Here is a 25,388-nt window from a genome sequence, read left to right on the forward strand (position 1 = left end):
TATATGCAAAACAGAAAAAGAGACCCTGATGTACAGAACAGACTTTTGAACTCTGTGGGAGAAGTTGAGGGTGGGATGTTTCGAGAGAACAGCATTGAAACATGTATATTATCTCGGGTGAAACAGATCACCAGCCCAGGTTGGATGCATGAAACAAGTGCTCGGGCCTGATGCACTGGGAAGATCTGGAGAAATCGGGTGGAGATGGAGGTGGGAGGGGGGATCGGGATGGGGAATACATGTAAATCCATGGCTGATTCATGTCAATGCATGACGAAAACCACTACAATATTGTAAAGTAATTAGCTTCCAACTAATAAAAATAAATGGAAAAAATTTATAAGCTAAATATGGGGGATATCTTTTTTAGTAGTTGCTCTAATATTTACAATTTACATCTTAATTTATCAAATCCTAATTACAATTTGCAGTAACATCACAGTGAGATATAAATCTTTACTCTTAGTCACTCTACTTCCACTCCAACTCTTGTTATACGCTATTATTTTAATATATACTATGTCACATTTCATGAGCCCAACAATGTTTTTATAATAATTACTTTATATAATTTTGTCTCTTAAATAACCTTAAAGGAGAAAGCAAGACAAGTACATATTTGTAGATATTTCTATTTTACTCTTCTCATTTGCAGTTTCTCCTCATTTTTTTCCCTATAGATTTGATTGATTATCTGGTCACATATTATTGCAGTACAGCTTTGTTTCCAGCCCATCTTTTTGTGCTGTTATATTCAAATACATTACATTTATATGTGTTATAGACTTGACAGTACAATTGTACACACAAAGTGCTACATACACAGAAAGTTTTCTGAAATCTTTTAAAATCAGTGAGAGGAAAAAGGTGAAAATATGCAATTATGTTGTCTTTTATTATTACCTACAAGAATACATGTATCAGTAATTTTTATTTTTTCATTTGGACTTGAAATATATTGTGAGGTGATTCGATTCGGCCTGAACAACTTCTTTTAGTTTTTCTTGTAATGTGAATCTACTTGCAACATGTTTTCAGTTTTTGTTTTTCTGGAAATATCTTTATTTCACTTTCATATTTGAAAATTAGTTTTGGTGGATGTAAGATTCTTACTTGACAGGTTTTTTCCTTGCCACTTTGAATATGTCATTCCACTGCATTCTGTACTCTGTCATTTCTGATAATAAGTCAGCTATTAATTTTATTAGAGTTCACATGTACTTGATGAGTTATTTTTCTCTTACCGCTTTCAAGAATTTCTACTTTCATTGTGTTTCAATATTTTACTTTTTGTTTATAGCTATGGATTGTGTTTATCTTACTTGGACTTTGTTGGGTTTCTTGTATGTATTAGGTTAATGTTTTTCATTAAATGTGAGAAGTTTTAAGTCATTATTCTCTCAAATATACATTCTGATTCCTTCTGTCTCTTCTCTCCTTTGTAGTCCCTGTATATATTTTTGTGCACTTTAATAAGATTCTCCACATTTCACTGAGGTGCTGTTCATTTTTCTCTCTTCTTCAGACAGCATAGTTTCCATTGATGTGTATTTAAGCTGGCACATTCTTTTGCCAGCTCAAATCTATTGTCGATGTCTCTACTGAATTTTCCATATTGAGTACTATACATTTTAACTCCAGAATTCCTATTTCATTTCTTTATATGATTTCTGTAAATTTATTGGTATTCTCTATTTAATGAGAAATCATTATCATATTTCCTTTACTTCTTTCAGCATGGTTTTCTTTAAATCTTTGATCATATCTTTTCTAGTTGCTTGAGATCAGTTTTCTGCTTAGTTCAACATTTGGGTCCCTCAAAGGTGAATTCTACTGCCGGCTATTTTTCACATGCATGGATCAAACCTTCCTATTTCTTTGCATGCTTCATACTTTTCAGAAAATTAGACATTTAAAAAAATATATTGTAGTCACTCTAGTTACTAATCCCCTGTGCTGCTCATTCAAACTTGGTTTTGTGGTTCTATATTTGGTTATGTAATTACTGAGCTGGGCTAGTTCAGTAAAGTCTGTTTCTCTTATGGAATGTAGTCTCAGATGTTGCTCCATAGAAGTCATATCTTTTCATTTTCATAATCTCTCTGAATATCAGGAATGGCTTTCATCTTAGATAAACTATTTTTGACTGTTTTTCCTCTGACCTCCTAATTAAACTTATGATCTATCTGTAATATTTGTATCATTCTCATGGTACATTTACCTAATTCATTGCTTTATTTTTTTTTCTTAATAAATTTATATACTAGACATAAATCGTTTCATAGTCTTATTCAACTGAAGTCAGGCCCGTCTACAAGACCAGGATATTGTCAATCTTTAAGACTTGCTGCTACACTACCCTAGATAGGAAATCTGAGTGGTTTAGCTGTAGCTGGAGGAGGTAGAATGGAGAAACCACTCTTCATGGTGGACTTACCCAGATCTTATCTATGTAGCAGGGTCTGCATATGTGTGGATAAGAGGAGGTGAACTAGTGGTACTGCTCTTTATGGATTGTCTATAGTCTCAAGTCAGGAAAAATGAGATCTGATAGTGCTCACCAGTTTCTGAGTCTACCAGTATCTTTCATCTCAGAAAGCTGAGAGCATGAAAGCTGACTTCAGCTAATAAGTCCATTGTAACAGCTTTCCTACAACATATATCTATTCAGGAAGAGAGAGATTACAGTCTTCACCAGCTATGCCACCTGTATCCTCATTACAAAGTGGGAGTTGGATGGGGGAAGAGGTACCCCCCAGCTGCTACTATTTGCTCAATATAGGCCATCTGCAGCATAAACCTGCAAAAAAGGTTGATGTTCATCAGCTAAGAAAACCACCTATAGTAACTCTGAATGACTCTCTGGCTTCTCAGCATGACTTATCCAACTTATTTTGTTTGTTGGTTCTGGAGGTATATATGATGAGGGCTATGGCAGCTGCTTCAAGTGCAATGAGATATCTTTGCAAACGTGCTCTTTCTGTAGTAAAAAGGAATCATACCAGAATTATTTTTGGGAATTTTGTATAAATATTTTGCAATTTTTAAATGAGTGTGCATGTGCAAGCACGTGTGTGTTTTAAAATCCCTTAGTTAGTGGCTGTACTAATTTGCATTCCCACCAACAGTGTAAGAGGGTTCCCTTTTCTCCACACCCTCTCCAGCATTTATTACTTGTAGACTTTTGGATAGCAGCCATCCTGACTGGCGTGTAATGGTACCTCATTGTGGTTTTGATTTGCATTTCTCTGATAATGAGTGATGTTGAGCATCTTTTCATGTGTTTTTTTGCCATCTGTATGTCTTCCTTGGAGAAATGTCTGTTTAGTTCTTTGGCCCATTTTTTGATTGGGTCATTTATTTTTCTGGAATTGAGCTGCAGGAGTTGCTTGTATATTTTTGAGATTATGCAAATTAGTTCAGCCACTATGGAAAACAGTGTGGAGATTCCTTAAAAAGCTGGAAATAGAACTGCCATATGACCCAGTAATACCACTTCTAGGCATACACACTGAGGAAACCAGATCTGAAAGAGACACGTGCACCCCAATATTCATTGCAGCACTGTTTATAATAGCCAGGACATGGAAGCAACCTAGATGCCCATCAGCAGATGAATGGATGAGGAAGCTGTGGTACATATACACCATGGACTATTACTCAGCCGTTAAAAAGAATTCATTTGAATCAGTTCTAATGAGATGGATGAAACTGGAGCCCATTATACGGAGTGAAGTAAGCCAGAAAGATAAAGACCATTACAGTATACTAACACATATATATGGAATTTAGAAAGATGGTAATGATAACCCTATATGCAAAACAGAAAAAGAGACTCAGATGTATAGAACAGACTTGTGGACTCTGTGGGAGAAGGCGAGGGTGGGATGTTTCAAGAGAACAGCATTGAAACATGTATATCTAGGGTGAAACAGATCACCAGCCCAGGTTGGATGCATGAGACAAGTGCTCGGGCCTGGTGCACTGGGAAGACCCAGAGGAATAGGGTGGAGAGGGAGGTGGGAGGGGGGACCGGGATGGGGAATACATGTAAATCCATGGCTAATTCATTTCAATGTATGACAAAAACCACTGCAATGTTGTAAAGTAATTAGCCTCCAACTAATAAAAATAAATGGAAAAAAAATCCCTTAGTTAAAAATGACAATTTTAAGCATCCTTGCTTTCATTCATCCTTGCTAATCACAGTTCTCATTGCCACAAATAACTGAATATTGGCAATATGGTTATGATGTCTTCAAAATAAGTGTTTCAGCATGAATATATGTACAACATTATGCTATTCAAAATGCCAGAGTAACTTAGTCAATATTTTTTTCAGTACACTCAATATTTCTTTTGTGGACATAAAACACCAACATAAGCCCCACAGTACTTTCTGTACATTCAAGGAACATTATACCCACAGGAATCACTGGATAAGGCTTGAATAAATATCTATCAGAAATGTACACTTTTTTAAGCTTAAAGAAAATTAATTTCAAATGATTTTCCTTATTTCAATACAAATCTCAATGATTTCAGTATCTACTTCATATGTGAAACATCACATATGTCTACAATTGGTTGTACTATTATGAATTATATAATACTATGGGAAATGATTATAAAGTTCACTTTGTGGGCATTTTAAAATACATTTTATTTTTCTCTATATATGTCTCTCTATACCTTAAAAAAAACTAGGGATACTGGGGAATTTTTTTTTTTTTTAATTTCTAAAATTAAAACTCTACTTCAGTTTATATGGTTGGACACAGTAGGTATGTTACAGAAAGAACATGCATTTCATTTTTATTGCTAAAAGCAATATATATATAAATAAAAACATAAAAAAATAGTTTGATTGTTATTTTGTCTACTAACTAATGTGGCCACCTCAGCTGTAGTAAAACACAAATGGCAGAACAGAGGAGCATAGGCATAGCGATTCATTTGTACAATGAGAAGATGCTTTAGTCATTAAAAAAAAGAGAGGAATCAAGAAGAGATTCTCAAATTCATGAAATTGTGGAAGTATTCACCAATGAAAGGAACAATCTTTAATAAACTGCGACTCAGAGTATTTTTTTAAATTTTAAAGTACTGATGAAATTATGTGCTAAGCAGATTAAGTAGAGATCATGTAAAATTTTTAAGTAATGAATTTTGAATGTCAAATTATTTCCCACATGTTAATTCTCTAATCAAAATGCTCCAACAGACCCAATTCTGAGCATGATAGAGTAGACCATTCTTCCCAGATACTTATTCTTACAATTAAAAAAAAAGTCCCTCAGAAATAATAAGTAAGCATAAGAAAATTCCAACAGGTAGAAAGAAGTTGGGCTACTTAGGGAGCTCAGAATTTCAGGTACAACATTGTAGTGGTTTCTCCAGTTTTGCTTTTTGGCATCCACATATTCTGAAAAGGTGCTGCATCAGCCTCCAACTCAAAATACTAGCAGGTAACACAAAAGAATTTCAAGAAAGCTTATTCTTCCTAGCCTAGGGACCTTGAAAATGGTAGTCTGATAATGGAAAACCTTTTTGACAATAACTATCCTACTACTCCAATCTTACTAGCAGAAAAAATTCCCTCCTCTCCATGATTTCAATGGGGTGAATGAGGAGATGATATGTAACCATGCTACAGAGTAGCATGTTTCGGTGCTCAAATTCCCCTGCATGGTAGTACCTGCATGGTGAGTCCAAACAGTTTGTTTGGCAGAAGTAGATGATATTCTGATTTCCCCCATTGGATTGTGTTTACAGGGCTTAAGAAGGAGCTAATCATTTATTTATCTCTCACTGAAGGCAGGGAACTCTTGTATTCCCTTTCTGGGGTAATATGAAGCTGAGTATAGGAGCTGATCTTTCATCTTTCACCCAGTGGAAGCAAGGGGTGCTAGATTTCCCTGCTAGAGTAGTGGTAAGTGGAGTTCAACATCAATCTGAACATCTACTCTCACTTGTCAGCGAAGTGAGTTAACAAGGCAAAGCTAGTATACAATCTGCTTCATCCTGACCCCAGCATTAGTGGTTCTCATTGAGGGGCTGTGCATATACCCCAGCCTGGAATGACTGTGAGACTGAATACTGTAGTGGGAAATGCAGCTAGTTAGCACTCCAGTTTTTTCCTGGTGTCAGCAGAGCCCGGGGTGGGAGCAGGGAGCTAAATTTCCACAACCTTCTAGCTAAAGGACACTAAGAGAGAATGTGCTTATTGGTCCTCTGTCTCCCACCAAAGTCAGCAGGGCCCAATAGAGAGCTGAGTCTCGGGGAGCATTCAGCATCAGTGACACATAACAAAGTGATACAAATCAGAATTGTGAGTGCTCTGCTTTTCTACTTCCCTTCAATCAGTGAAGGCTAGTTGAACTTCTATCCCAACCTGGCATCAATGAAGTGGAATGTAGTGGTGGGAGGTGGGACTAATTGGCACTCACTTCCCCTTTGTCTCCATTCTCATCACAAGGCCAAGTAAGGGGTTCAGGTTTTATCCCCACTAACAGCAACAAATCATACTCCACTCCCTAGTGTCAGTGGGTCAAGTAAGAAGCTGATCTTACAAACTTCTCACTCAAAAGCAGTGAGGGCATGTGAGATGAAGACCTCCTTTCTTTGGGAAGGTATCAGTTGTGCTGAAGGGAGAAGCTTAACTCATCCTTCTGCCCCCAAAAGTATGCAATGAAGCGTTATTAACCAGCACTTCACTTTTCCTGGTGTGTATCAGCAGGGCACAGAGGAAAGCTGAACACATGCAAAGACAATTGACCCTTGCATTTCATTGGGGGATTAAATGGGGCCACTATTACATAATATGATATCCAAGAGTGTCTAGGATACGATCATAAACACTTGCCAAACCAAGAACCATAGAAAACACAATATAAATGAGAAAATACAAATAGAAAAATACCAGTACAAAGGTGAATCAGAATTTGAAGTTTTCTGAAAAGGATTTTAACAGAAGTCATCATGAAAATTCTTCAGCAAACACCTGTGAATTCTTTTGAAATAAAAGAAAAATTAGAAAATATCAGCAGAGACATATGTTGTAAAAATCATTCACTTTCAGTTCTAGAATAAGATAGAGTAGATCACTTTACTCCTCTTTGCTTCAAAATACAAGTAAATATCCTGAAAATTATTCAACAAACAATTGTAAAATAACTTTAAAGGAGTAAGAAGACTTGGGTCCTCAGGAGTTGCATAACAACACTTCAGTATATTCCCTGTGATTTATTTATTTATTTATTTTTTAATCTCTCAAACTTGTGGTACTGGACAACAGAGCATCCTGAAACTGTCAACCACAATGCATAGATAGACAAACAAAAACAAGAAGAAAGAAGAAAATCTGGATCTTGTTGAACAAGTAGCTGGAAAGGGAAAGCCCAGTGGAGACTTGGGAAGCAGATTCATAGCTAATGGGAGCAGTGGGTAATCTACATACAGCAATCTCAGTAGCAAAATACAGTGAAAGTGAAAGTGAAGTCATTCAGCTGTGTCCGACTCTTTGTGACCCCATGGACTGTAGCCTATGAGGCTCCTCCATCCATGGAATTTTCCAAGCAAGAGTACTGGAGGGGGTTTCCATTTCCATCTCCAGGGGATCTTCCCCACCCAGGGATCAGACCCAGGTCTCCTGCATTGCAAGCAAATGTTTTTAACGTCTGAGCCACCAGGGAAGTTCACAAAATACTAAATAAAATAGTAAAATACAGTAGGGCTATCCAATTTCCACTTCACAGTGGTCAGCAGAAGTAGGGAAATCTGTCATTAAACTATCAGTAGTAGAGTCTACAAGGACAAACCAATCACTGCTTCACATCAGCCAGCAACAGCAGACCTATCTTCCTACACTGGAATCCCCAGCAGAGCCTGTCTATGTTCATCAACCCATTTCCTGCTACAAAACTGCTGGTAGTGGTGAATATGATCTGCATGCAGCAGTGGCAATAGTGGAACCAGTGAGGGGTCAGGTCATTCCCCTCTCCATTCTCATTGACAGACATAGAAGTTTTTGAAGATAGCTCAGCTGGTAAAGAATCTGTCTGAATGCAGGAGACCTCAGTTTGATTCCTGGGTAGAGAAGATCCACTGGAGAAAGGATAGGCTGCTCACTTCTGTATTCTTGGACTTCCCTTGTGGCTCAGCTGGTAAAGAATCCACCTGCAATGCAGGAGACCTGGGTTCAATCCCTGGGTTGGGAAGATCCCTTGGAGAAGGGAACGGCTACCCACTCCAGTATTCTGGCCTGGAGAATTCTATGGACTGTATAGTTATGGGGTCGCAAAGAGTCAGGCAGGACTGAGAAACTTCCATGTTCACTTTCAATGTCTGAAAACATCCTAAACTTGGTCAAAGATCCAATATGTTTCCAGCATCATCACCAGTAGAGCCTGTGGACGAATCCATTCTCTCTCTTACAACCAGTGAGAGCAGCAGGCCAGATCTACCTACAGTAAGGATATTAGCAAAGTTCAGGAGATCTGCTAAATTATATATGCCAAAGATAGAAACAATGACTGTTTGGTAAAATAGATGATTTACATATGATGAAAAGTCGCCTAACATAATCTCCAAAATTGTATCCAAGTACAATAAAAAATCACTAGTCTATAAAAATAATGGCAATCACAACCTAAATGAGAAAGCAAAATGAACAGTAAACAAATACATCATATATTGAACTTTGGGAAATGGTGAGGGACAGGGAGGCCTGGCACATTGCAGTTCATGGGTTTGCAAAGGGTCAGACACAGTGGAGCAACTGAACAAAAACAAACATTGAAATTAACTGACCATGATTTTAGTGCAGCCATCATAAAATTATGTCAATAAGTAATTATATTTTATTTGAAAATAATAAAATGTACAGTACATCACAAAATAAATATGTTATAAAAAGATCCCAATGGAAACAAATAATTTAAGAATAAAATAACCAAAATAAAAATTACCAGAAAGGCTCAGTATAAGGAATGACAGAAGTTAAAATCAGTTAGAATGGTGACAGAGGTACAAAATTTCCATGATATTAACAGCAAAAGTAAGTAGACAGAAAAATAAAAATAAGCAGAAACTCAGGAACCTGTGATAAAATCCAAGATTTAATATTCATATCATTTGAGCCCTGAAATTAGAGAAGAAAGTTATTATTATTGAAGAAGTATTTGAAGAAATAATGGATGAAAACATCCCAAATTTAATAAGATATAAACCAAATAGCCAAATAAACACTAAACAGGATAAGCTCAATTAAATCCATGCCAAGACATATAATAATTAAAGTTATGTAAACTAAATAAAAAGAAAAAAAATTATGAAAGCACCCAGAGGAAAATGGTACACTACCAATAGAAAAATAACAATTCAAATGACAGTGGGTTTCTCACCTGAATTGAAGACCATAAAGAAATGACACAACATTTTCTCAAATACTGAAAGAAAAGAATACTTAACTAAGAATTCAGTAATCAATGAAACTATTTCTCAGAAATAAAGTGTACAAATAATTATTCTTAGATGAAAGAGTACTAGGATAATTTGTCCCTAGCAAATCTTATTTTGACTAATGGCTAAAGAAAGCTCTTCAAGCAAAATAAATGATTAAAAAGGATTGTAAATTGAGAAAATAAAGGAGAACAATACAATGAATAAATGTAGATGTAATTATAATGGATTTTCCTTCTTCTAATGAATTCCTTAAATCATATCTGATTGTTGAAGCAGAAATAACATGCACTGTGTGTTTGACTTATGTAGAGAAAATACCAGATACAAAACATTTAATAATTGAAGAGGGTAAAGGGACTCAAATTAAAGCAGTTTCCATACTTCACTTAAATAGGTAAACCATTAAGTATCATTAGTCTGTGATATGCTATGTATGAAACCACAAGAAGACTATACAATATGATATACTCTAAACAAGTATAATTTTAAAAAGTGAAATCCTACAAAATCAGGCAATCTACAAAGAAGCCTTCAGAAGTACATGAACCAAGACTTCCAGATGTTGGATTTAGAAAAGGCAGGGGAAGCAGAGATCAAATTGCCAACATCTGTTGGATCTGCAAGGGAATTGTAGAAAAACATCCCCTTCTGTTTCACTGACTACACTTAAAGCCTTTGACTGTGTGAATCACAATAAACTGTGAAAAATTCTTCAAGAATGGGAATATCATACCATCTTACCTGCCTCCTAAGAAACCTGTATACAGGTCAAGAAGCAACAGTTACAACCAGACATAGAACAACAAATTATTTCAAAATTGGGAAAGAAGAATGTCAAAGTAGTATATTGTCACTCTGCTTATTTAACTTGCATGCAGATTGCATCATGCAAAATGCCAAGCTGGATGAATCAAAAGCTTGGAGCAAGACTACCAGGAGAAATATCAATATCCTCAGATATGCATATGACACCATCTTTATCTCAAAAAGCAAGGTGGAACTAAAAAGCCTCTTGGTGAAGGTAAAAGAGGAGAGTGAAAAAGCTGTTTGGGAAATCAATATTCAAAAAACTAAGATCATGGCACCTTGTCCCATCACTTCATAGCAAATAGATATGGGAAAAATGGGAACACTGGTAGATTTTATTTTGGGGGGCTCTAAAATCACTGTAGATGGTGACTGCAGCCCCTGAAATTAAAAGACCCGCAGCTAACATCATATTTACTAGTGAAAAATTGAACACTTTCAGCCTAAGATCAGAAAATGGTTTGCTCTCACCATTTATTTTCAATATTCTGCTAGAGGTCTTAGCCAGAGCAGTTAGACAAGAAAAAAACATCAAACATATATGGAAGGGAAAAAAAAAAAACTATCACTATGTGTAGGTGACATGCTTTTCTGTTCATAAAATCCCAAGATGACTACAAAAATAACTCCTCGAACTAATGAATTCAGCAAGTTTACTGAACTTAAGATCAACAAACAGAAATTCATATTTCTATACAGTAACAATTATCATGTGAAAAATGAAATTTAGAAAATGACATAATTTATAATTGATCCAGATAAATTGAAGTCTTTAGTTTTTTTTTTTAATAGCATAAAAACAAGCCTATTCTAAAATCAATTGAAAGGCACAAAAACTTGAATAGCTAAAGCAAAACCTTGAAATAAGAAAAATTAAGTGAGAAGAATTTTTCTACCTGATATTGGTATGGGCTTCTTCCTACCAATTCTACCTGATATTGGGATGGCCTATAGCTAGATTAATCAAGGCAATATTATATTCATGGATAGATAGGCAAATAGACCTGTGGAACAGGAAAGGTAATCCAGAAATTTAAAATCCATCTAAATTTTCCAAACTGATATTTGAGAAAAGTACAAAAGCAATTCAATGGAAAAAAGATATAATTTTGAACTACTGGCGCCAGAACAATGGAACATACATAGGCAAAAAAAAAAAAAAGAAAGAAAGAAAAAAAAAACTAATAAGCAAGTAAATAGAAAATGTACACACACTAATGTCCTTGCACGCATGCACATGCACAAACACACACTACCAAGAGTAAAAATCCAAATCAAAACCAAAACAAAAGAAAATAAAAGGCACCTCTATATAAATGTAACACCTTATACAAAAATTTAACTTGAAATTGATTTATAATTTTACCAATTTGAGTTCTCTTCCTTTTTTTCTTGATGATCATTCTGACTGAAGGCTATGAATTTTATCTTTTCAAAGAACCAGATTTCAGTTTCATTGATTTTTGTGATCGTTTACTTTGTCTATATTTCACTTATTTCTTCTCTAATTTTTATGATTTTCTTCCTTGTAATAAATGTAGGCTTTAGGTTCTAGTTGTTTTAAGTGTAAGGTTATGTTGTTTGAGATTTTTCTTGTTTCTTGAGGTAAGATTTTATTACTATAAACTTCCCTCGTAGAACTGCTTTTGCTGCATCTCATACATTTTGGACCACTGTGTTGTTATTTGTCTCTAGGTATTTTTTGTTTCTTCTTTGATTTCTTCAGTGATCCAATTGCTGTTTTGTAGCATATCGTTTAGTTGCCATGTGTTTGTGTTTCTTAGAGCGTTTCTTTTGTTGTTGTTGTTGTTTGTTTTTGTAGTTCATTTATAATATCATAATGTTGTGAACAGGGAAGATGTTTGGTATGATTTTCATCTTCTTAAATTTTCCAAGACTTAAGTTGTGGCCCAACATGTGGTCAGTCCTGAAAAATGTTCCATGTGCACTTGAGAAGAATGTATAGTCTACTGATTTGGGATGTCATTTAAGGAAGTGTTTCCTTTTGGATTATCTGTCTGGATGATTTGTCCATGGTCAAAGTGGGATATTAAAGCCCCCCACTATTATTGTATTACTGTCAATTTCTCTCTTTATGTTTGTTAGTATTTGTCTTATGTGTCGGTGTGCTCTTATGTGGAGTGTATATATATATTTATAATTGCCTTTTTTTTTTAATTGAACCCTTGCTCATTATGTATGTCTTTGTCTTAAAGTCTATTTTTTCTGACATGAGTATTGCTACTCCAGCTTTCTTATGATTTCCATTTGCATGAAATACCTTTTCCCATCCCCTTACTTTCAGTTTGTAAGTGTTCTTAGGTCTGAGGTGGGTATCTTGTAGACAACACACATATGGGTCTTGTTTTTTTGTCTATCCAGCCAGTCTATGTCTCTTGCTTGGTGCATTTAATCCATTTACATTTAAGGTAAGTATTGATGTGTATGATCCTACTCAGTTCAGTTCAGTAGCTCAGTTGTGTCCGACTCTGTGACCCCATGAACCACAGAACGCCAGGCCTCCCTGTCCATCACCAACTCCCAGAGTCCACCCAAACCCATGTCCATTGATTGGTGATGCCACCCAACCATCTCATCCTCTGTTGTCCCTTTCTCCTCCCACCCTCAATCTTTCCCAGCATCAGGGTCTTTTACAATGAGTCAGCTCTTCACATCAGGTGGCCAAAACACTGGAGTTTCAACTTCAACATCAGTCCTTCCAATGAACACCCAAGACTGATCTCCTTTAGGATGGACTGGTTGGATCTCCTTGCAGTCCAAGGGACTCTCAAGAGTCTTCTCCAACACCGCAGTTCAAAAGCATCAATACTTTGGCGCTCAGCTTTCTTTATAGTCCAACTCTCACATCCATACATGACCACTGGAAAAACCATAGCCATGACTAGATGTACCTTTGTTGGTAAAGTAATGTCTCCAGTTTTTAATATGCTATCTAGGTTGATCATAACTTTCCTTCCAAGGTGTAAGCATCTTTTAATTTCATGGCTGCAATCCCCATTTCATGGCTACAATCACTATCTGCAGTGATTTTGGAGCCCAGAAAAATTAAGTCAGCCACGGTTTCCACTGTTTCCCCATCTAATTGCCACGAAGTGATGGGACCAGATGTCATGATTTTAGTTTTCTGAATGTTGAGCTTTAAGCCAACTTTTTCACTCTCCTCTTTCACTTTCATCAAGAGGCTCTTTAGTTCTTCTTCACTTTCTGCCGTAAAGGTGGTGTCATCTGCATATACCATTTTGTTAATTGTTTTAGGTTGATTTTTTTTTTCTTTTTTTTGTAAACTTTTCTTTCTCTTGTGTTTCCAGCCTAGAGAAGATCCTTCAGCATTTGTTGTAAAGCTAGTTTTCAGTTCAGTTCAGTCGCTCAGTCATGTCTGACTCTTTGCGACCCCATTAATCGCAGCACGCCAGGCCTCCCTGTCCAACACCAACTCCCAGAGTTTACTCAAACTCATGTCCATCGAGTGGGTGATGCCATCCAGCCATCTCATCCTCTGTTGTCCCCTTCCCTCCCAGCATCAGGGTCTTTTCCAGTGAGTCAACTCTTCGCATGAGGTGGCCAAAGTACTGGAGTTTCAGCTTTAGTATCAGTCCTTTCGATGAACACCCAGGACTGATCTCCTTTAGGATGGACTGCTTGGATTTTCTTGCAGTCCAAGGCACTCTCAAGAGTTTTCTCAAACACTAGTTTAGTGATGTTGAATTCTCTTAACTTTTGCTTCTCTGGAAAACTTTATTTTTCCATCAAATATTATCAAGTGTCTTGATGGATAGCATATTGTTGGTTGTAGGTTCATCCTTTCCATCACTTTAAATGTATTGTGCCATTCCTTTATGGCTTGTAGAGTTTCTGTTGAGAAATCAGATGATAACCTTATGGGATTTCCCTTGTATATTATTTTTCTTTTTTCCCTTGTTTCTTTTAATATTTGATATTTGTCTTATAATGCTAATGGTAGCATTATTCATGAAATGAAAATCCAAAACTGGGTAATGGAAAATCCAAAACTGGGTAAACTTGTAACCTTAAGAGTATCTTTGTCTTGTAATGTTAATAGTAGCATTATTCATGAAATGAAATTAAAATCCAAAAGTGGGAACAATCCAACTATTTTATCAATGTGGGAATGATTAAACAAACTATAGTTCATCCATTTTGTTGTTGTTGTTGTTTAGTCACTAAGTCATGTCCAACTCTTTTGTAACCCCATGAACTGTAGCCCACCAGGCTCCTCTATCCATGGGATTTCCCAGGGAAGAATACAGGAGTGGTTTGCCATTTCCTTCTCCAGGGCTGTTCTTAGCCCAGGGATTGAACCCATGTATCCTGCATTGGCAGGCAGATTTTTGAGCACTGAGCCACCAGTGAGGCCCTGCAGTATATCCATACCATGATACATATACAGTTGACTCTTGAACAATTTGGGGATTAGGGGCACTGACTCGCCACACAGTCAAAAACTCCAGATATATCTTATGGTTAACCCTACCCATATAAGAATGCCATACAAAGATCTTTTGTATCCTGGTTCTTCCCTATCCAAGGATCTGCATTTGCAGATTCAACCAATAACAGATTATGTACTTTGAGTTTAGTGAGGATGGGGGGGGGGAGTTCATGTTGTTCAGTGGCCCACTGTACTACTCAACAATAAAAATGAGTCAGTTATTGATACAAACATCTACTTAGATGGATTTCCAATGAATTATGCTAAATAAAAAAAAAGCCAACCAGCTAGATTGCATATTTTTAATTTTTATTTATGTAACATTATTGAAATGACAATATCATAGGAAAGGAGAAGGGATTAGTGGTTTCCAGCAGTCAGGGATAAAAATTAGGCTTTATACTAATGCATGTGGCTAAGAAAGGGTGAAGGATACTTGTGATGATGGATGTTTTCTCTATTATTACCAATATCATGATTCTGTGACTATACTACCCAAAGTAATCTGCAGATTCAATTTAATCCCTATCAATTGCCAACAACATCTTCATAGAACTAGAACAAAAAAAAATCACAATTTGTATGAAAACACACAAAAAAATCCAAATAGGTAAAACAATCTTGAGAAAGAAAACCTGATCTAGAGTAATCAACCTTCCTGACTTCAGACGATTCTACAAAGCTATAGTCATCAAGACAGTATGATACTGGCACATAAAACACAAATATAGATCAATGGAACAAGATAGAAAGCACAGAAATAAACTCATGCACCTATAGTCAATTTATCTTTGACAAAGAATGTAATAATATAAAATGGAGAAAGGTTAGACTCTTCAATAAGTGCTGCTGGGAAAACTGGACAGCTATGTGTAAAAGAATGAAATCAGAACACTCCCATAACACCATACACAAATACAAACTCAAAATGGATTAAAAACATAAATGTAAGACTGGATGCTCTAAAACTCCTAGAGGAAAATATAGAGCATTCTTTATCATAAATCTCAGCAAGATCCTCTTTGACCTACCTCCTAGAGTAACAGAAATGAAAATAAGCAAATGGGACTTAATTAAACCTAAAAGTTTTTGTACAGCAGAACAAACTAAAAATAAGATGAAAAGACAATCCTCAGAATGGAAGAATAATTGCAAATGAAGCAACTGACAAAGGATTAATCTCCAAAATATACAAGCCACACATGCAGCTCAATATCACAAAAACAAACAACCCAATTAAAAAATGGGCAGAATACCTAAACAGATATTTGTCTAAAGAAGACATACAGATGAATAACAAACACTTGAAAAAATGTTCAGAATCAATTATTATTAGAGAAATGCAAGTCAAAACTACAATGAGGTATCACCTCACACCGATCTGAATGGCCATCATCAAAAAATTTACAAACAATAAATGCTGGAGAGGATGTGAAGAAAAGGGAACCCTCTTGCACTGTTGGAAGTAATGTGTATCGGAACAGCCACTATGGAGATTCCTTAGAAAACTAGGAATAAAACAGCCGTATGACCCAGCAGCCCCACTACTGCAAATATACTCCGAGAAAACCATAATTCAAAAAGACACATGTATAACAATGTTAATTGCAGTATTATTTACAAAGGGCAGAACATGAAAGCAATCTAGATTTTCATCAATATATAAATGGATACAGAAGTTGTAGTGTATATATATATATATATATATATATATATATATATATAATTGAATATTACTCAATCATAAGAAGTGAATTTCAGTCAGTTGTAGTGAGATGGATGAAGCTAGAACCTGTTATACAGAGTTAAATAAGTCAGAAAGAGAAAAAAAATATTGCATGTTAATGTGCATATATGGAATCTAGAAAAATTATACTGATGAACCTATTTGCAGAGCAGCATAGAGACATATATAGAGAGAGCAGACTTGTGAATACAACTGGGGGAGAGAGGGTGGGATGGGTTGAGAGAATAGCACTGAAACATATATGTTACCATATGTAAAATATTAATGGATAGCTAGTGGAAAGCTGAATAGATGGCATCACTAACTCAATGGACATGAGTTTGAGCAATCTCTGGGAGATGATGAAGTACAGGGAAGCCTGGCATGCTGTAGTCTGTGAGGTCACAAAGAGTCAGATATGACTTAGAGACTGAACAAAGCAGGAAATTACTGTATAACACAAGGAGTTCAAACATGTGCTCTCTGACAACCTGGAGGGGTGGAATGGGAGTGGGTGGTGGGAGGGACACTTAAGACAGAGTGGACATATGTATACTTATGGCTGATTCACGTTATTGTATGGGAGAAACCAACAATATTGTAAAAAATTATCTTATAATTAAAAATAAATTTAGAAAATGAAGAAAATCAGTATCCTGATTTTGCTGTTGAACAATGCTTTGCAAGTGTTAACATTGTGGGAACTCAGGGAAAGAGTATTGGGATGGATCTCTGTGTTATCTCTTACAACTGCACATGAATAGCAACCCACTCCAGTATTCTTGCCTGGAAAATCCCATGGACGGAGGAGCCTGGTGGGCTACAGTCCATGGGGTCAAAAAAAGTCAGACCCAATAGCATGCACACACACTCACATGAACTTAAAATTATCTCAAAATAAAATGGCTAATTAAAAAAAATTCTTAGCTCACTTGTGCTATGATTATATTATTCCACAGTGTATTCTTCACAAAGTGGAAGAATACATAGCTTTCATTCACTGAAATAGCTGCCTTTTGATGTTCAAGGTTGAGCTGGAAGATTTTACCCTTTGCAATAATGCTCCCTTCTGCATACTGCTTTGCTTAACAAGCATGCAGCTAATTAAGTTTGTAAGCACAAATATATCTCAATTTCCTGAGTTCCTTATGTTTCTTCCAGTTACATGCTCAGAAAATTATTGCTATAGGGTTTTTCTCAGTGCATGTATTTCTCTGCAGTTGTTATACAATGCACTATTTTGTTATTATTATTTAGCTCAAACTTTTCACTTAGCAAATAGCAATTTGAGTAACATGTACCATGATAAAGAAACCATTAGGAATTTATGAGCTAGCAATTATTTTGCATAAAAGAAAGAGAATAGGGCAGATCACTCATGTCTTATCTGTTTTGTGCTGCTGCATGGAAATCTAGTTTTACAGGTTTCACCTGCTACAGTATTGTTTTGCTGTAGCTACACTGTTTCTCTGTAGTTTTCAAAATCCTTCTTCATAATTATCACCAAGTATCCTGTATCCTATCTCTTTTCTCCTTCGTGCATGCAGAACATGTTCCCTGCAAGCTGTTCTCTTTTCCCTGAGTGTCTTTCTTAAAGAAATCAGTTTACATTGACACTGAGTTGACAGTAAAAGAATCCTGCTGGGTGCCCTCACCATAGCCCAATTTCCTTCCTATTTGTTCCATGGGAAATGGTTACCTGCAGTGTTTAAACACACTTTTAGACTGATGACTCAGAACTAAACAACTTAAAAAGTATATAGAAATGAGATTTGCAGGATCATTTGAAACATTAGAGCTTTTGCTCAAAGCATTTTTTAAACAGAAGTAATGATTTTTATGTAGTGACTATAAAGTTTGGAATGCAAAAATTCAATTTTGTTGTCCTTGTCACGATATACCATGCATGACTTCTAGATGATATGCCCCATTATGTTGGCTTGTATAATTATTTTAAAACATTCTATTCACATAAAATTATTCTCACAGTTCCTTTAAAACTTAATAGGTTTTATTTCCAAAGGCATTTCTAACTAATTCTATAGATGCAAACTTCAGTAGGCTCTGAAGAGCTCTTGAGATTGTTAAGCTTGAAATCATTTGGAGACATAGTTGTGATTCAAGTAAAAAAATTTCATTATCAGATAGTTTTTTGGTGACCTCTGTGAAAAGAGATGCCAGAGTCTTATTCATGTTCCTGAAGTACAGGTAATCACTACAGGACAATCACAAAGGGGTAATTGGCACCACTTAGTGCCAAACTCAAATAAAAGTCTAGGAGCTGAATGAATCAAAAACACAATACAATCCAGCAGCGTGGTGAGCTCACATGGCTGTTTCCCGTTCAAGATCTGCTTGTTAAAAAGTAAGATTCATTCATTATGTGTTCATTTTATTTATGTTTTCCTTTGCTCTGCAAAGGCTTATAAGTTTGATTAGGCCCCATTATTTAATTTTTGCTTTTATTTCTATTGCCTTGGGAGACACACCTAAGAAAATATTGGTACAATGTAAATCAGAGAACGTTTTGCCTATGTTCTCTTCTAGAAATTTTATGGTGTCATGTCTTGTATTTAAGTCTCTAAGTCATGTTGAGTTTATTTTTGTGTATAGTGTGAAAAAGTGCTCTAACTTCTTTAATTTGCACGTAGCTGTCCAACATTCCTAACAACACTTGTTGAAGAGACTGTCTTTTCTTCATTGTACATTCCTGATCTTTTTGTCAGAGTAATTGACCATAGATGTACAAGTTTATTTCTGAGCTCTCTATTCTGTTCCATTGAAAATTGAATAGGAGAAAATATTTGCAAACAATGCCAACAGCAAAGGCTTAATTTCCAAAATATACACATAGCTCATACAATTCAATAACAACAAAAAAAATCTGATTAAAAAATAGGGACAGAAGACCTAAATAGACATTTCTCCAAAGCAGACATACTGATGGCCAACCAGCACATGAAATGGTGCTCAACATTACTAGAGAAATGCAAGTCAAAACAGCAGCAAGTTATCACCTCACATAATTCAGAATGGCCATCATCAAAATCTACAAATAATAATTGCTGGAGATGGTGTGGAGAAAAGGGAACCCTCCTATACTCTCGTGTGCATGTGTGTGCTCGGTCATGTCCAACTCTTCACAACCCCATGGCTCCTCTGTCCATGGAATTTCCAAGGCAAGAATACTAGAGCCGGTTGCTATTTTCTACTCCAGTCTATACTGTTGGTGGGAATGTAAATTGATACAGCCGCTATGGAAAAATATATGAAGGCTTCTGAAAATTCTAAAAATAGAGTTATAATATGACTCAGCAATCCCTTTCCCATCTAGAAAAGATAAAAGCTCTACTTCAAAAAGATACATACACCCCAATGGTCCCAATGGCACTATTTAAAATAGCCAAGATATGGATTCAATTTCAGTGCCCATCAACAGGTGAATGGATAGAAAAGATGCTATGTATGTATATATATACATATATACATACATATATATGTATATATATATATATGTATGTGTGTGTGTGTGTATATATATATATATATATAAGCTCAAGCTCAGTCACTTCAGTCATATCTGACTCTTTGCAACACTGTGGACTATAGCCTGCCAGGCTCCACTGTCCATGGGATCTGACCTGGATCTCTTAAGTATCCTGCATAACAGGCAGATTCTTCATGAAAAGCAATGAAATAATGCCATTTGCAGCAACATGGCTGGATCTTGATATTACCATACTAAGTCAGACAGAGAAACACAAATTATGCATGATACCACTTATATGTGAAATCTAAAAATAGGACAAATGAATTTATTTACAAAACAGAAACAGATTCACAGATGTAGAAAACAAACTTATATTTACCAAAAGGGAAATGAGGGGGAGGGCCAAATTGGGAATATGTGATTAATGGATGTAAACTATCATATATGAAAAACATAAACAATATGGATTTACTGTATAGCTCAGGAAACCATATTGAGCATCTTGTAATCAATTATAATGGAAAAGAAAAAAAAAATTATTTGTTTCAGAGGCAGTTGCCAATGTAGCAAATCTCAGCATTACCAAAGTCATTCTTTTATTTTTCTTAAGTCTGAGCAAGAAATAAATATGTCATAGATTTCTAAGTCATATAGACAACACAAAGATCCTAGAGTTACAGTTACTGGAATATTTAATTTCTAGTTGATTAGAAAAGATTAATATATGCCCATGCCATAAACTAAGATATCAAAATGGTCTGCAGTGGTGACTTTTTTCTGGAATTGTGATCATGAATTGAACATCTTTTTGGAAAGTTTCAAGAATTTTTATCACAAAGTCTAACAGAGATGGGTTTGCATTATCTTATTTATCTTACCAATACCACTTCATCTTAATACTTTGGTTTTATAGTAAGTTTGGATTATCAGTAGGGCAAGAGCTTTACCAAATATATTTTCTTTATAAAACTTTTGTCATTTTGTTCTATAGCATATATGCTTCTTTGGTAGCTCAGCAGTTAAGAATCCACCTGCAATGTAGGAGATACAGCAGGAGCTGTGGGTTTGATCCCTGGGTCAGGAAGATTCCCTGGAGAAGGAAGTGGCAACCTGCTTCAGTATTCTTGCCTAGAAAACCCAAGAACAAAGGAACCTGGTGGGCTATAGTCCATGGGGTCACAAAAGTGTTGAACATGACTTGCAACTAAAACAACAACTTCCCTATACATTAGAATCATGTTGTCAATTGCACAATTGTACCCTTTGGATTTTATTGTAATTAAATCTATAAATCAATTTAAGTAGAACAGATCTTCTGTTATCTTCTTATTAACAAATAGAGTATATCTGTACATCTATTTTAGATCTTTTTAAAGTTTAATGCTTTCTTAAAAAAGGTTTCACTTTTCTTGCATTTTCCCCCTAAATGCCTATGTATTTTTGTTGTTACTGAGTGTGACAACTTTAAAATATTCCAACAGTCGCTGGTGTAAAGAAATAAAATAGACATTGTTATATTGACCTTATATGCCACAAATATGCTATATTTTCAATAAATTATAATAATTAAGTATATCGACTCCACTGGCCTACATGCATACCTAATCATGTCATCTTTGAATATTGCATTATTGACTTCTTGTGTTTTCATTGGAGAATATGTTCTTTATAATACAAATTCTTTGAGTTTTTTAAGACATAAACTTATAAGAATTAAATTATAATGTATAGTCAAATTCATAATTTTTGGATGTTCATTTTCAAAAGTATGTATTTCCCATATGATGAAATTTCTTGTAGCTTCCCATGTAGCTCAGTGATAAAGAGTCTGCCTGCCAATTCAGGAGACACAGGAAATGCAAGTTCAACCCCTGGGTCAGGAAGATAACCTGGAGAAGGAAATGGGATCCCACCCCAGTATTCTTGCCTGGAAATCTCATGGACATAGGAGACTGGCAGGCTACATTCCACGGGGTCACAAATAACCAGACACAACTGAGTAACTAAACATGCACAGGCATGCATGAAATTTCTTGTAATTTGTTTTATAAATGTCTAGCTCTATTCTTTTAGTTTAGGATAAATGAGTCTTTTTTAAACAATTTTTAAAAATAATATATGTTCTTACCATCTTGATGAACAATTCAAGTGACTTAAGATATATTACCTACAAACTTGTATATTTTTGTCTTCTGTTTTAGATCTAGCTTATCTTTCAACTCCAGAAATTAGAACTTTGTCTTATCCTCTACTTGAAATATTGAACTAATATTACATTTCTGGGATAAATCTATTTAGTCATATCATGCTTGCATGCATGCTAATTCACTGAGTCATGTTGGACTCTTTGGGACCCTATGAACTTAAGACTGCCAGGCTCCTCTGTCCATGGGATTCTCCAGGCAAGAATGCAGGAGTCAGTTGCTATTTCCTTCTCCAGGGGATCTCTCCGATCCAGGCATTGAACCCTCTCCTGCACTGGCAGACAGATTCTTTACCACTGAACCACCTGGAAGCTTTTAGTTAAACTACAATATCTTTCTTCTTCAGGATAAAACAAAAGAAGGTTATAAGATAAAATAAAATATTCTGGAAAGTGTGTTCATCTCCTATACTTTTTTGAAGAGATTTGTGGAAATTTGGTGCCATCTGTTCTTAAATGTTTGCTGTGTGGGCTTAGAAGTCTCTTTGTGAAGAGGTTTGTGATAACAAATTCAATCTTTTACCAGATAGACTATTAAGAATTTAAATTTTATCTTGTGTCACTTCATTGTTTTTCAAGACAATGCCTGCATTTCATATGAATTGTCTAATTTGTTAGCATAAAGTCTTTTTTTTTCTTTCTTTTCTTTTTTTTTTTTTGGTGAACTTGTAACTTGCCTTTATTTATTTATTTATTGTTTTTCTCAGTCTCTTTTTTTATTGTTGTCATAAACCTCTGCCTCTATGTTGGGCTTTTGCAGTTCTGTGGAGTTTTCCTCCTTTTTTTTTTTTTTTTTTGTTTTCTTTGTTTTCTTTTTCATTTAATGGATGTAGACTCTGCAATGATAAGCCCCATTTCATCCTAAGTAATGAGGATTTGTACTCTCTTTCCTTATTACTTATTAGTCTAGCTAAGTGAGAGTCACTCAGTTTTGTACGACTCTTTTGACCCCATGACTGTAGCCCACCAGGTTCCTCCATTCATGGGATTTCCCAGGCAAGAATGATGGAGTGGGTTGCCATTTCCTTCTCCAGGTTTTTAAATTTCTCCAGATTTTAAACCTAAGGGTTTTTAAACTTCGTCAGTCATTTCGAGTAATCATAGTCTATTTGGTTGTTACATAATTGATTTCTTCCCATATCACCATACTTCCTTTATTTTTCTTATTTTGAATTTAGTTTTTCTTCCTTTGTAATGTAGGATGTTACATCATTTATTGATACTATATTTTATTTATGTATTTAAGCTTTTAAAGCCATAAAATTTCCCCTAAACATTGCTTTATCTGCAAGCCATAAATTTTGACATGCATTAATTTCATTGTTTTCAAGTTTAAAACACTTCTGATTTCACTTGTAATTTCATCTCTAACCCAAGGAGTTCAGAATTTGCTGAGTTTTTCCCTAAATATTTTATTTTTCTTGAATTTTTGAAAATTTGTATTTGAGCATACTTGATTTACAAAATTGCATTAGTTTCCAGTGTACAGCAAAGAGAAACACTTATATATATCTATATCCACTCTTTTTCACCCCCCCCCACATAGGCCATTAAAAAGTATTGAGTAGATTTCCCTGTGCTTACAGTAGGTCTCTATCAGTTAGCTATTTTATATAAAGTAATGTGTATGTGTCAATTCGAAACTCCCAGTTTAGCACCCCATTCCTTCCCTAGTGACCAAAAGTTTATTTTCTACATCTGTGACTCTATTTTGCTTAGTAAATAAGTTCATTTCTATCCTTTTTTTTTTAGATTTCACATATAAGCAATATCATATTATATTTGTCTTCCTTTGTCTGACTTATTTCAATCATATGACAATTTTTAGGTCCATCCATGTTGCTGTAGAGACATTATTTCATTCTTTTTTGTGACTCACTGATGTTCTGTTGAATGTATGCATGTATGTACTACATCTTTATCCATTGGCTGTTGATAAACATTTAGGTTGTTTCCATGTCCTGGCTATTGTTAGCAGTGTTGTAATGAACATTGAATTGTGTGTATCTTTTAAAATCATTGGTTGCTCTGAATATAAACCCAGGAGAGTGATTGTAGGATCATATGGAAGCTCTATTTTTAATTTTTTAAGGAACTTATACATTGTTCTCCATAGTGGCTGTACCAGTTTACATTTCCATCAACAGAGCAGGAAGGTTCCCTTTTCTATACACCCTCTCCAGCATTTATTGTTTATAGATTTTTTGATGATGGCCATTCTGATAGGTGTGAGGTGATACCTCATTGTAGTTTTTATTTGCATTTCTCTTATAATTGGTGATGCTGAGTATATTCTCATCTGCTTTTTAGCCATCTGTATGTCTTCTTTGAAGCAATGTCTATTTAGACCTTCCACTCATTTTTTGACTGAAAGAATCAAGGTTCCTCACTTCAGACTATACTACAAAGCTACATTAATCAAAAGAGTATGGTACTGACACAAAAACAAAAATATAGATGAATGCAACAGATTAGGAAGTCCAAAGATAAATCCACACACCCATGGTCAGCTAAATTCTTCCAAAGGAAGCAAGAATATACAGTGTAGAAAAGACAGTCTCTTCAATAGGTGGTTCTGGGAGAACTGGACAGCTACATGTAAAAAATGAAATTAGAACACTCCCTAACAGCACACACAAAAATAAACTTAAATTTGATCAAAGATCTGAATGTAAAGCTGCATACTATAAAACTCTTGGAGGAAAAGGTAGGCATAACAGTTTAGGACATAAATCACAGAAAGGTTTTTTTTTTTTTTTTTTTCTTTTTGATCCACTTCCTAGAGTAATGAAAATAAAGCAACAATAAAGAAATGGGACTTAATTAAACTTAAAAGCTTCTGCATAGCAAAGAAATCATAAACAAAATGAAAAGACAATCTTTTTAATTCTATTGTGATCAGAGAACATATTTTGTATGATTTTGACTTTTTAAAATTATTCGAGATTTTTTTTTTTTTCCTGGCTTCACATTGTCCACCTTGGGAAAGTGATGTGTTCTCTGGAAAACAAAATGTATTGTTAAAAGTAGTGATCTTTAAATATTATATAGGTCAAGATGGTGGATAATGTTGTTTAGCTGCTTTATATCTTCACTCTTTGTCTGATTTTTCTATAAAATATTGACAGGGAACAGATAGAAAAAAAGTAGAGAAAGATAGAAGTTAAGTTCCCCAATCATAGTTGTGTTTTTGACTATTTATTCCTTCAATTTTGTCAGGATTTTC

Source organism: Odocoileus virginianus, chromosome X, assembly GCF_023699985.2.
Source record: "Odocoileus virginianus isolate 20LAN1187 ecotype Illinois chromosome X, Ovbor_1.2, whole genome shotgun sequence".
In the NCBI taxonomy this organism is placed as follows: Eukaryota; Metazoa; Chordata; class Mammalia; order Artiodactyla; family Cervidae; genus Odocoileus; species Odocoileus virginianus.